This window comes from Haplochromis burtoni, unplaced genomic scaffold (assembly GCF_018398535.1).
Source record: "Haplochromis burtoni strain Fernald_Lab_line unplaced genomic scaffold, NCSU_Asbu1 Contig_536, whole genome shotgun sequence".
Lineage (NCBI taxonomy): Eukaryota > Metazoa > Chordata > Actinopteri > Cichliformes > Cichlidae > Haplochromis > Haplochromis burtoni.
The window spans coordinates 238,498-250,918 of NW_024582897.1; the positions used below are offsets into that span (position 1 = coordinate 238,498).

At 42.7% G+C, this 12,421-nt stretch overlaps 1 protein-coding gene across 5 annotated transcripts in view; it reads right to left on the minus strand.

Annotated features, from left to right (window-relative positions):
* Window positions 1–12,421, minus strand: part of pak1 (p21 protein (Cdc42/Rac)-activated kinase 1) — a 69,065-nt gene that overhangs the window by 29,453 nt on the left and 27,191 nt on the right. Inside the window, exon 1 of one of the 5 annotated variants that reach the window (XM_014329325.2) lies at window positions 2,044–2,584. The exons of the other annotated variants lie outside the window; for them this stretch is intronic. The gene's annotated coding sequence lies outside the window, so the exon portion shown is untranslated. Of the gene's footprint in view, window positions 1–2,043; window positions 2,585–12,421 lie in introns of those variants that run through there. 5 annotated transcript variants of the gene reach the window in all.

Below are 12,421 nucleotides of genomic sequence, written 5' to 3' on the forward strand. Positions count from 1 at the left end.
CCCCACTGTCATTCACACTACACCAAGGTAATTACGTGATGCACAGCTATACTACGGAAATACCTGTTTTGTTTTACAGTGGGTCCACTGTAGGAGCCATTTCATGTTGTTAGCTTATGTGTACCACTTGTGTTTTTAATGGTGCAGCATTAAAGGTAGACGGACGTCATTAGCATGAGGTGTTGTTGGTCAGAAAGAGCAAACGGTTTGTGATTTATGTTAATGATGTTGGATACTAAGAGAACTGTTGAACAACAAATGCAACCGATGGAAAGCAATAAAGGTTTAAACAGCTGGAGTTATTGGACTATGTCTCATTCATAACAGCTGCACCGCGACACCCCACTTCAAGGCTTATCCTCTACTGAGAATGAACAAAACTTTATATTTTATGATTACAGACAATCCAGGTGAGGAGCTACTGGAACTTTTCCTGCAGTTCCTGTAGTTTCACTGGTCAAACCCATGTAAGTTCAGTGTGACATCCCTGCTCTAAACACTCCGGTTCAGGCAGTTTTTTTCTACTCTTGGCTCTTCATGACATCAGAGAGACTATATAGCTTTCATATGTGTCAACTCGGCACCCAACTTAAGCCCCGCCCAACTCCTGTTGAAATCTTTTTATGAGGGGCAGCCATTGGAAGAATGTTGACTTAAAGGGGGAGGGGTTAAAACACGGTGTCTCAGACAGGGTTTTATAAGACAAGTCGTTTTTAGCAATTTTTTAAAGGTTTGGAAATAAGTTTAAATTGTTGTCCCTGCTTTCAACCAGGCTTCCTGTGCACAGGACACCAAATCTTGTAAAGCACCTCATCACAGTATCTCACAGGACAAAACCTGCAGTTCCTCTAAAGTCCACTGGAGGCTCACTCCAAATGTGAGTCAATTCCCACGTCTTCCAGGTCTTGATGCATTGTCAATCATCCAGGTAAGTAAATCTCCAAAAGTTGATTCTGAAGCCCACCGAAGGGCTGGTTCCAGTGTTAAAATGTCCAAATTTACAACAACCCACCACAAAAACATGGTACAAGTTCATTTAATTTGCTTTATGTCTCCTAGCATTTTTTAACACATACAACTTCTAATGTATTTAATTAAGCGACTGCAAAATTTTAGTTTCAGGCTCTCAAAGTAAAAAGAGGTGGGTCACAATTTAAAGCCAAAATCTCACTTTCGCTCAAAATTATTTTCTCTATAACCAACTTTAATATCATGGGATACATCATAGTTTCAACATGAAAGCACAGATTCATAGAAACAAGCTTTGGTACTCTGGATGTTTGATCTGTTTTCTGATCATTCACTGAAGAAAAGTTAAACTTTAGAAAACTAAACATGAAAGGTCTCCATCTTAGCAACATTTCGATACCAGACTTATATTTGCTGTGTGACAGCACAGAGGCTATGGCCTCTTTCACATGAACTCTGTGGACCTAATCAAACTAATCTGATAATATTATGAGCGTTATATAAGATATTATACAGCTGTGTAGGCATCATCGAGACTGCAATAAACTGTTATTCACGCGTGAGAAGAGGGCTGAGCGAAAGTGTTGAACAGCACAAAGCAAAAGACCAACAAACAATCAATGAAAACACTCGGTGTTATCAGAATGACACTAATGAAGCAAATCACCTCAAAATGAATTTTTGTCACAGCCCACTGTTCAGGTTTTACTCACAAAAGAAAACATACGAACAGTTACGACAATAAAAACTCCCACTGAGTTTTAATCGCCTGCTGCTCTGGGAGCGACACCGCAGCATGCACATAAATCATTTTTACATTTTTTCCATCAAAGGGTAAATCTGACTGTTTCCTAAAGATTACATCAACAACTAAAAGGTTCAGATTTACAAGGTCAAGTTATATTTCATAGTTATCAGAGGACAGATGGGCCTTTTTTATAAGCCATTCACAAAAATAAGACTTTGAATACAATAACAACAGAGAGATGATGAAGGTTGAGTCTTGAAATCATTGAAAACTTTCATGTTTAAATCCTAAAACTGATGGTTTGTCCTTCATGAAGCAGTTCTTACCTTAGCAGAGGCACGCAGACATGTTTACAGCATAGAGGTGATCCACAAACAAACAAACAAACAAACAAACAAAGAGAAAACCTTTCTGCTCGAAGAGAAACTGTTGGATCGACTGAGGGTTAAAGTCTAGCAGAGACTGAGAGGCTCTGTGAGCCTTTTGACCAATCCTGCCTCCTATAGACGGTGATGTCATTGTGTGATGTCACAAGGTGAGTCACATGAGGAAGTGGGACATACAGTAAACACACACACTAACACAGATACTCACACACATGTTTTAGAAAGGCAACAGGAAAACTTCAAACACACAACTCTTTATTGTGTCTGCTGGGTGAGAACACACACAGGCATTATCCCACACAAACACAAGAGTGTGTGTATGTTTACAGCTGCCACACACACAAAAAATCGCCGTGTGTGTGTGTGTGTGGTGATGTCTTTGTTGTTGGTCTTTCTGTAAAACACAAACCCAGACACACGAGCAGACATCTCATATTTCGGACTGTGCTGTCAGTTTCAGCACAGACCTGTTACCAAACAAAGCCACACACTGTCTGCTGCAGGGCGCACACACACACACACACACACACACACACACACACACACACACACACACACACACACACACACACACACACTAATTGATCTTCTAAAAATAACCACAGGATGAGTGAGCAAGGTTTCAGAGGGTTTTCCAGACTCCAACTTTTCCCTGCGGGACAAAAACTCAGTTTAATGTCGAGTCTTCCCAGCGAGGTGACACACCAAAGCCCCCAAACTACAGACAAATCTGGATTTGCCCAGTCGTGATGACTCTCACCAGGAGAGGATCTTTGAAGAACAGGAAATCCTGACGTCTTATTCTGAAACAGGTGGTTGAAGCCTCTCAGGTCAGAACAGCTGGGCGGGGGTGACGGCTGCTTTCTGGGTCGAAGTGACGGAGGATTGGAGGGACTATTTGACTTTTCTGCAGCATGTGGTTCTGTGACTGAGACCATTTCTGTCCCAGCATTTTTTAACACAACTAAACTGCAAAAAGTACGCACTCATCTCCGAGCTCGTTCACTCTAACTCTGTTTCCAGAGCTCAGTGAAGCAGATCAGCGACGTGATTATCAACTGGATGATTCAACCCAGAGTTTATTACAGGAAAGACGTGGTTTAATCCTGGATCTCTGTGTGGAGAACAAGTGTAAGTTAGATGAACTAACTCCATCTTTCTTATTATATCTTAAAAAAAATCTAAAAACAAGACTAAATCAAACAAAATCGACAAAATCAAACACACAGCATTTGTTTACTCTGAGGGGAGGGGCTGCACACACAACCACACCCGTGTCTGAGTGATAAGAAAATATCACTGTCAGACATCTTTTATGATATCAAGAATTACAACACACACACACACACACACACACACACACACACACACACACACACAGAGGATTATTACAGCTTGTGTCTGTTCTGTGAATCACAAACTGTCTGAGCTGTCATGTCCGACACATTGATTTCTCCAGCTGACGACTTCCTCGCTCTCTTATCTGTCTTCTCAGTGAAAACATTTCCTTTTCCTCTTCGTCGCGCTGCTTGTTACCGCCAATCGTTCGCAGTGTGAGCTGAGAGCAGCATCAACGAAACTACACTGGAGAATCGATATCTGATCGGACATCAAATCATCTAAAATACCCTGGATACGGATCGGCTTGAGGCACAGTGCCTGCTACCCGGACACGGCGGAGGAAGTGAAGGTGAAACATGTAGAAAAAGCTCAAAGAAAAAACACTGTGGGAGGAAACCAGAGCACCCAGAGGAAACCCACGAAGAGAAACTCCTGCAGGACAGGGGATTCAAACCGACGACCTTCTTGCCGTGAGGTGACTGTGCCACTGCCACAGAAAAACATAACGATGATGTCACTGTGACATGTCAGTCTTTTATATACAGTTTATGAGTTAAAACCTCTTCAGGGGGCAAGCGCTATCACTTCTGTGAATCTCACTCATTCATCATCGCCATCTCTTTAAAACACGTGTCTAATGAATTAATACTTCTGGTACCTTTAAAAACAAAAATCAGAAAATCCAAAGGAAAGTTTTTATCAGGTAGCATATGTACCGAGTAGGGTTGTTAAAAAAGGTGATACTTAGATTCTAATTGACAGTAAAAATCACCGTCGGGTTTGATGCTCATTTAACACTCATCCTCCAACAGCCCCTCCCCCCACTAGCGGCCGAACACATGAACAGCAGCACAACAAACGTGGTGAAGCATCGTGAAGACCCCCGGTGTTTATTATTATTTTGTTTCAGCACAACTAGCATCAGCAGTTCCATCCGTAGGTAACCTTACAATAGACAACGTTAATATTTAACAGCATAAAGACCTCATGTTTCCCAGATTGAAGCTGAGTAAAGTCTGCCAGCAGCTAACCAGAAACGGTGACAGTCTACCTCATCGACTCGATGTGATCAGCGATTATAAAGGAAATAAACAGCGGCTCAATATTATTCTGGGAATTTGCAGTCAATCATGTCATCTAACACACACAAACACAAACAGATGATGAAAACGTGTGTGTCCACACAGGGAAGCTTGCATTATGGAGATATACCCACAAACACCTCAAGAGACAGCTGCCATTAAGTGTCAGTGCTTCCTGAAAGTGCCGTATCAGCACGCACACAGATAACTCCCCTCTGACTCTTTCCCGCACATCACCGAGGTTTCACTTTGCCCCCCTCCTTGTATCTTTTTTATCGTCACTGTCGGTAAAGATTTATGAGAAACGGGAACTGAATGGCTGCATTACTAAATTATTGCGCCGCCCTGTAGTAAAGTTTTTATGATGCATCCTGTGATCTGAGTGTTTTCTTGTGTTTTATTTCCTCTCACAGACCAATTTTGGGTGGACGTCGCAGTTTCATTACTGCGTGTATACTGTGGTGGCACAAAAATAGGAAACGAGTAAAAGAAAACATCACGATGTCCGGGACGATCAGAAAAAGGCTTTTTGTGTTGCTAGAGGTCAGAAAAGAAGTGTGAAAAAAAGGGGGCCACTTAAGGCAAAAGCAGAGGTTTAAGGATCGATTTGTTGCTAACAGCCAGGAACCAGTCGCCCCTGGCTGCCATGGTAACCATGATGTGGGTTTTTCACCTCAAGAGTTTCTGAGTGACACAAGCAGTCGATGTGAAAGCATGGATCACCAAAAGCATTCGCTCCTCGCTGGCACTGCCCTGTACTTAATGAGGAGCTACCATCCACGCCGCCCCCACGCCTTCAGTGTCCCTCGCAGTGAGATCATGCCCCCCCCACCTCGTGCAGCAGATATCTGAAACAACCTTTCAAAAATTGATGCAAGCATTAAAATTTACATGTTTGTTGGAGCGATTAATCTGAGGAGCTGAGGACCAAACCAACAACCTTCTGAACAGCAGATAACCCACTTAAAAGAGGGGTTACATGTATCCACTTGTGAACGACTTGTCTGTGATGTTCAGTCATATAAATGTGTACCCCGTGTCTGGAGGATGCATATGATGCAATCATGGCTTGATTTTAACAAGCTACTCTTACATTTTTGTAGCTGCTGTTTCTTTCTTTGCAGTAGGAACCGAAGCTGTGAATGTTGTCTCCTCAGTCTTGATGTCATCATAGCCATTGCTCTCATTGGAAGTCACTTCAATCACCTTTACTCATAGTTGAGAAATGCTTTACTCATCTACTGTCATTCTGCCTGTGGTTGCCTAAAGTTGCTCACTTCCTGCACGGATGCTCTTTAAACTTAATTCCGACTTTGTTGAATCTGTGCAGCAGCCTCGTGCCTGACACCATTATCAGCATTTACACGTGTGCATGCTGTGCCTATACTGATCTGCAATTTTAGGCAGGTGGTTTTCTCTCTTCTCTCTTCATTTGAAAAAATGGAGGCAGAAGAAAAAGTAAACAGAAATGCCTCCAATCACACTGATCAATCACAGTCATCACAGGCAACACCACACACACTGTGTACATACATCTCTAGAAAAGTGCACATCAGGTTGTGGTGTAAGCTTTGGCGGAGGGTTTCAGAAGGGTTTGGAGTTACAGGTTGCCTAGTGTGAGCAGAGTTACCTCAGAGGTAAAAATTCCATTTTAGGATTTGGAATCAAATGTTCGTTTCATGTCAGGCAGGTTTTTGCCTGAACATGGGAACCAGAATGCACAAGCTCTGCTTTTTTCTGCATGTAAATAAATTGTGCATGCTAGCTTCTACATGCTGGAGGATGTTGCAGAAATGGATTAAACATTTAGCTGAACTTGCACACCCAGCAGGGGGGATCCGCCCCAGTCGTAGCCCAGCAGAGCTCAGTGCGCTTGGCAGTGGGAGGCCACGGAGCACCCCCTCCAGCTGCTCCTGGAGCTCCCGCTGTTACAACAAACACTAAACACTGCACACACCCGACAAGCTCTCGGTGTCAGATATTAGAGGAGGCGTGACATAAACAAGGACTCCAAACAGGGAGAGACAAAGGGACAGATGAGAAGACAGATGGAGGCGTTACTGCAGCCTTCTGGATAAAGAACAAAGAAGGAAAAAACACGTCTGCAAAAGTCCCGACAAACAGCAGCGTGAAGAGTCTGAACCGGTTTGAGACATCACCACAAAGAGATCAAATTCTGTCTCGTCTGCCTGCAGCTGACTCCAAAATCATGTCGTCATGGTAATGAGACGAACCCCCAGGCCCAGACTTCAAATGTATATTTTAACATATTTTCACAGGTTTGACAGCATGCATGGACGCATGGATACATGTGCATGTATCAGTGTCTACCCCACACAGTCTGTATTCATGTTCACACACACACAGCCACACAAACGTCTGAACCACACCCATTATAATTTGGGTCTTTGAAGTTTCCAGTTCAGGAGAGTCCCTGGTTTGCACAGCACACCCCGACGCTTCTGTTCCTTCTTTATCTAAAGCAGCTTCCGTCTTTTATTTTGTGTTTTTATTATTGGACTGAGAAGCAGTTTTGCACGACTGCAAAATAATCCTTCTTATATCTTTTGTCTGATTTCTTATACTGGGCTTCAGCTCAACCTCTGACTGACTGAAGCTGTTTTAGCTCACTTCCTACTGCCTTTAAGCTAACCTTTTTAGGATTGGCTGCCCCTCCTAAACCAGATTTAAACGTGGTGCTTCCATGTAGAATATGGGCAAAACGTGCATGCGCAGTGCCTTTGTTTTCATACGCACATGGCGGAAAAAGCATGGCGGCGACGGAGAATGAGAAGGGCGAAAGCGGATCGTTGAATGAAACAGATGAACCAGAATTGGTTTGTAAAAATGCTGCAACTTCAGTGGTGGAACTGGTTTAGCTTTCGTCCGTCAGATACACAACAAAGCACAGTTTTTGGTAGCGCATGCTAGCGGGCCGTCGTTATTACCGTGTGTTTTGGAAAATACGGCACACTTAAAATCAATCCTTTGATTTTCTGAAAAATTGACAGAGCCCCTTATGGGTCACCAACCAGTGGAGTCGCCCCCTGCTGGTCATTAGAAAACTTCACTTTGCCAGCCCAGAAGCTGCCTCTGTGTTTTATATACAGACATATAAAGAGTCCATCTTTTCCTGTTGTTCACATTACAATAACAAGTATTGTGTGTATTAAAGCCATTAGTCTGTGCTACACAGCTCCATTATATTAAAATACATCAATCAGCCACACTGTTGGACCGGGTGACAGGTTAATTCACACACACACACACACACACACACACACACACACACACACACACACACACAGTAGACTCACTCCCACATATTCTGCTCTGACAGTAGAGAAATGCATTAAAACAACAAAAGTGGATTATTAAGCTACTGAAAATAGTCCCAAGCAAGAAGCACTTTTTCTAACTGAGCAGAAAACTTCAACATTATGAATCACATCTGAACAGCAGAGAGCGTGTCAAGGCTTTTATGCAGAAACCTTAAAGTCTTTTGTCAGGTGGCAATCAGTGTGAGTGTGTTCGTGTGTGTTCGTCAGAGGACAGATGGTAATTTAGAAGAAGAGGACGTGGCCAAATATAAAATAAAGGAAACACGAAGAGAAAAAGAGAGGGGAGAGGAGGGGGGATAGTGGGTTTTTTTCTGCATGAACGAAGGGCACCGTGGGCCTGAGTGGGCTGGAATAAGAGATACAAAGACGAAGAAGAAGAAGAAAGCAGATAAAAAGAGGATGCAGGTAGGGGAAGAAAAGAGAACGAAGGGAAGAGTGTGGGTGAAAGGAAGAAGTGAGTGCGTGACCAAATAACAGACTGCATCTTGGCAGGGGGCACACACACACACACACACACACACACACACACACACACACACACACACACACACACAGAGGCGTTTTTCCATCTCTCCAGAGGACATTGCAATGACATATATTCATATCCTCCAGTCTAACTTAACTTCAAACCAAGTTTTCAACTAAAGATTTAATGATAACAGAACTTTTTTCACTAAAACACAGGCAACTCCTCATAATGTATAAAAAACCAAACGCATGTACATTTAGTGTATTTAGTTGCCTGTGTCAAGCAATGTCTGTGACACCAGGCTTGTAGATCAGGGCCTTTGTATATTTTTAGTGACGATAAAAAAGCTCATTTAATTACCATAATTACTGCTAGCTGGATCTAAAATAATTAGTAACTAAAGCTTGGCCTTAAATGCAGTGGAGTAAATGCTGAGTGCCCTGCAGGTATCGCTGCTGGAAGGACAGAAGTGGCCCGCTCAAGTCAACCTCATGTTTGACCTTTTTAAACGGTTTCCTGGATGTTTCCCTGCCGCTCGCCTGTGATGTCACCTACACTGACTGACCACTGCCTGCAGCTAAAGTTTGGACAATCTGGATTTTAATCTGAGTTTGGGTCCTCTCCTCCTGTGGTTTCTAACTTCTCTGAGTGGTGTGGGGGGATTATTCAGGCCTGGCAGAGGTATGCAGCATCGGTCTGCTCTTGTTTAGTTATTTGACTGTGGTCAGGCTGGATATTCTGGGTGCTTTAATGACGCTGGTGTTGCATGATAACCCACGGCGTATTTTTCCAAACCCTAAACAGCAAAGTAAGAGCAGAGCAAAGCCTAAATGACGGAGTACGTCAGTTTACACAGCCACGTTTAACGCAGCAGTCACAGCTGGGTGGCTGTGGTCGGGATGTGCTGCTTTGTACGTGACATGACGTACAGATTAATGTGAATCCAGGACTGAGCCACATCTCTAAAAATCCACTTTAGCTGGACTTCAAACCACTAGAATGTGGCTGAAGTTTCCATGTGGTTTTTACTAGAGATGGACCGATCCGATATAACGTATCGGTATTGGTCTGATACTGACCTAAATTACTGGATCGGATATCGGAGAGAAATAAAAAATGTAATCCGATCCATTAAATATCAAAAAAGCACCTCACAAAACTTGCGACACGGTGTAACTCAGCCCATAACCGTAGCACGTCGAAGCAGTGTGCTCACGTGATAGAGCAGCTGTGGCGTGCGAGACTTGTTGTCTGGTTGAGCATTTGAAGCCTCGCTACCAATCCGGCATTTCATCTCCGAGAAAGTTATCCCAGAGAGAAGTGAAGCAAGTGTGTAAGTTAATCTCTGAATGTTTGTAAAGCGTTCCAGCGTTTAGCTTAACAACCGATATATGGAGCGACTTCCTCTTCTCTCCCTCTCTCTCCTGCTGCTACTTCAATCATGAAACTGATCAATGATCAGCTGATCGGCTTTTCTGTCGCGAGTCCGTCTCTCTTGTTTGTTTTTGGCCCACTTTGCACCAGAAAGAGGAAACCAGCGGCTGAACAACAGCAGCACGTTTAAGCTTGATAAGCTGTTGTTAGAATTTATTTATTATTACTTTCTACTCGAGGATCTTTTTCTACGCAGCTGACGGCTGGTAACTGTGCAGGGGCGGATCTAGCAAAGTTTAGCCAGGGGGGCCGATAGGGCATTAACAGGGAAAAGGGGGCACAAAGACATACTTTTCTTTCTTATTCTCATTTAAAATGTCGAGCTTTTAATAAATAATTATCTGAATCTTACACCCAAAGTTTTAATCTGATGTAAAATGTATAGAAGTCCATTACTGTATATAGTAACTGTTAAGTCTAATATACCCTAGTAAGCTATAGTACTTTTTCCATCTGTGCAGTCTGCAGTTCTGTTGAAGAAAGATGTTGAATCTATTTAATTATTCTTGAAAAATAATTGATTTCTGTGCATTTTTTTCACACTGCATCAAATTAAAGTTGATTATGTCGATTAAGCATCATGAGGTGGGGGGTGGTTCCCTATTTTTTTTTGCTGGGAGTTTGCAACCCTATTAGTTAGGTTGCTTAATATTTCTGCTAAGTACTCTTTAAAATACCAGAATAGGGAGGATGGAGTAGGTTTAAGTTTATTAGATTGATCAGTATTGCTGAACTATGAAATATTTTGGGTGCAGTGTATTTTTTGCATACAGGTATAACAGAATAGCTTTAGTGTTTTTTTTTTAAACTTGAGTTTGAACTTATACAAAATGCAGAAAGATGTTAAAAAAAGTTTTATTGATTAAAAAACACACTATATCGGATTCATATCGGTATCGGCCGATATCCAAATTTATGATATCGGTATCGGACATAAAAAAGTGGTATCGTGCCATCTCTAGTTTTTACAGACATCCAGATAAAAGGAACATGACTCCAATCTGAAAAATCTGATTTGGGACAACAGAGCAAAGCGTTCTACACGAGTGGAAGCAGCAGGGCCTTAATTCAGTCATGTGTTTTTGCTGTTATACTGAAAAATCACAGCGGGCTCTTTTAATGGGACATTTAACACGATTTAGCCAAAAAAACAAAACACATCAAACCCCAAAACATGGGTTTAATATTTCATTCAAATGACTTTAAGTACTTTTCACACACGCACAGCAGCCATGAACCTTCCAAACTTTACCTGACATAGAGGTGTTTGCCAAATTACAAATGTCAGGTGTCACATGTGCTAATCCAAGATCTACAAAAGGAGCAGCTACCACTTTAATTGTTGGGAGGCTGACGTTACCACATTTGGACAAAAAGAATGTGTAAAAGAGCGCCCAGGTCTGGAAAATCAAGCCTTACACCTGTGTTCTTTATAATGACCAGCAGGGGGTGACACCTTACCTGCCCCCCCCCCCCCCAAAAAAAAGACTTTGGCTGTAGGGAGAACGACTAGCTTGAAGTTACCAGCTAATACTGGTGAGGTGCTATACGGGTACAGAAGCAGCTCAGATATATAGAGGGACGCGTTGGAACAGCTTGAAAACATGAGGCTTTGAGGAAAAAACTTAACACTGAGCAAAACCTTTGCTTCCAGGTTTCACTTCCTGTCTTCCTATATCTGCACTGTTGTGGTGGTATTATCTGAGTGGTGACAACTACCATTCAGGAGAATACTGCCTTAAGGTCCCAATTAATGGTCACCTGGGGTATAATACTATGTTTCCCAAACCAGGTGGTGTGTGGTTGCTGGAGGTTGCTGGCAGTCACCATGGGAAATTAGTTCTGAAGACGTATATGGCACTGTAATATAAACCTTACTAACTAACAAAGCAATCAGAATAGGGCGCAGCACCCTCTTTGCAACACATAACGACCTCGAGCGACCCCCGCCCAGGAGGTTGTGGAATATGTATTTTTCCCAGTCTGTAGGACTGTGTGGGTCACAAATATCCTGCATGTCTCATAATTTGGTCGATGACTGAAACTAAATGGTCAAGAAGTCCGGTGATTCCAGTTAGTGAAGGTGGAGCCTAGCAGAGAGCAACATCTGTCAATCAAAGCAGCCACGCCCCAAAAGTTACATTGTAAGCCTTAAATAAATCAGAATAGAAGACTTACAATAAAATCCTCCCACCGTGCAGATATGAAGGGGGAAACTATCGACAGAGGCCGAAGCTGTTCTGTGCATCAGTGTGCAGGCGTCTTTATTTATATTGTAAAGACGTAATAAGCTGATCGATTTGGAGCCAGCCTCAAGTGGTCATTAGAGGAACTGCGGTTTTTAAAGTTGCTGCTCAGTCCCGGGCAGATTATGCAAAAAGTTCATGTGAGAAGGCAGATTTTGGGATCATTACCTTACATTATCAATATTTCAGTGGTGACTCTTCCCCCATGCTGCCTGCCTTCACACATTCACACACACAGGATGTGATTAACTATCCACCTGACTCTGTGTGTGTGAGGAGTACATAGATTATTCAGGTTATTATAAGCAAGGCATTACATCCCAAAACCCCACCCTCCCTCCCTCTCCCTGCACACACACACACACACACACACACACACACACACACACACACACACACACACAC